The sequence below is a fragment of the Geospiza fortis genome, unplaced genomic scaffold (assembly GCF_000277835.1).
Source record: "Geospiza fortis unplaced genomic scaffold, GeoFor_1.0 scaffold55, whole genome shotgun sequence".
NCBI lineage: Eukaryota > Metazoa > Chordata > Aves > Passeriformes > Thraupidae > Geospiza > Geospiza fortis.
The window spans coordinates 9,970,908-9,972,477 of NW_005054308.1; the positions used below are offsets into that span (position 1 = coordinate 9,970,908).

General features: G+C 58.1%; 1 protein-coding gene across 1 annotated transcript in view; it reads right to left on the reverse strand.

Moving 5' to 3' along the window:
* Window positions 1–1,570, reverse strand: part of CUNH5orf47 (chromosome unknown C5orf47 homolog) — an 8,294-nt gene that overhangs the window by 5,539 nt on the left and 1,185 nt on the right. The window lies entirely within an intron of this gene.

Sequence of the window (1,570 nt, forward strand, 5' to 3'; positions counted from 1 at the left end):
ACCGGGGGATTGGGACGAGGGGGGGGGACCCGGGGGTGGGGGGGAGCCGCAGCTGAGGGGGAGGCGAGGGGAGCGGGGGACAGAGGGGTCGGTGAGGGGAGCCGGAGACCAAGGGGTGGTGAGGGGAACCGGGGCTGAGGGGCGGTGAGGGGAATTCAGGGGTCAATGAGGGGAACCGGGGACTGAGAGGAGCCGGGCTGGGGGTCTGTGAGGGGAACCGGGGATAGCTCAGTGTAAGGAGCCCAGGGCTGTGAGACCAGCCGGGACTGAGTGGGTAGCGAGGGGATGGTGAGAGGAGCCGGGGACTAAGGGGAGCCGGGGGTCAGTGAGTGGAGCCGGGGGTTGAGGGGAGCCAGGGACTGAGGGGCTGTATGTCCCCCTGTCCATGGGTCAGTGCTAGAGTTTAGCACACATTGCGGCTGCCCGAAGCCATGTATTGATATATTTCATGCAAGTTATTGATCTGTTTGTACCAGTGGTAAGGGGGCTCCGGGCTGAAGGTTGTTTGATGTCTAGTTTGACTCCACAGCAGGGGAACCCTGGCATCCCTTTGGTGCAGGTGCTTCTGCACTGATACAGGGATTTCCTCTCCAAACAGTGCACCCACCCCAGCCACGTGCAGAACAATAATGAAACATCAAATACCTTTTTGTCCTTCAGGCAGCAACAGTTGTGTGACACTGACAGGATGCCTGGCGGGTCAGTGCAGCCCATGCAGATGCTTGGGGTCCCATTGCAGCCGTGGGTTTGTTGGGTATGGACGGTGATAACTGGCATTCTCAAACCACTGGAGAACTCAAGTCATAGAATCATGGAACGGTTTGGGTTGGAAGAAACCTTAAACACCACCCAGTTCCATTCCCTGCCATGTGCAGGGACACTTCCCACTGTCCCAGGTTGCTCCAAGCCCCATCCAGCCTGGCCTTGAACACTTCCAGGGATGGGGAAGCCACAGCTTCTCTGGGTACCCCGTGCCAGGGCCTCACAGGGAAGAATTTATGTCAAATCCCACTGATGTTTTCTTTATCACTAAAATACTGCTCCAGATTACTTCCCAGAGTTCAGTTTGCACAGGGTTGCAAATTAGAAATAATAAATTCTATGAAGATACCTATTTTTCCTAATTATTTCAGCAACACTGGCAGCATGAATGGTGTTACCCTCTGGAATGGATGCAAAGCAAACCGCGGTCATTCCCCAGGCTTTGGAAGAGGCTGAGGGTCCCTGTGTGTGTTCAGAGAAGGGAACGGAGCTGGGGGAGCTGGGAAAGGGAGGCTCAGGGGGGAACTTGTGGCTCTGCACAACTCCCTGACAGGAGGGGACAGCCAGGTGGGCATCTAAGATGAGAGGGAACGGCCTCAGGCTGGGCCGGGGCAGGCTCAGGGTGGGCACAGCAGGGATTTCCCCATGGAAAGGGAGCTCAGGCACTGGAACTGCCCAGGGAGGTTTGCAGAGCCCATCCCTGCAGGTGGCACTCGGTGCTCTGGGCTGGGGACAAGGTGGGGATGGGGCACAGGCTGGACTCGGTGGTCCCGGAGCTCCTTGTCCCCTCAGCGGCTCCCGCGCCGGG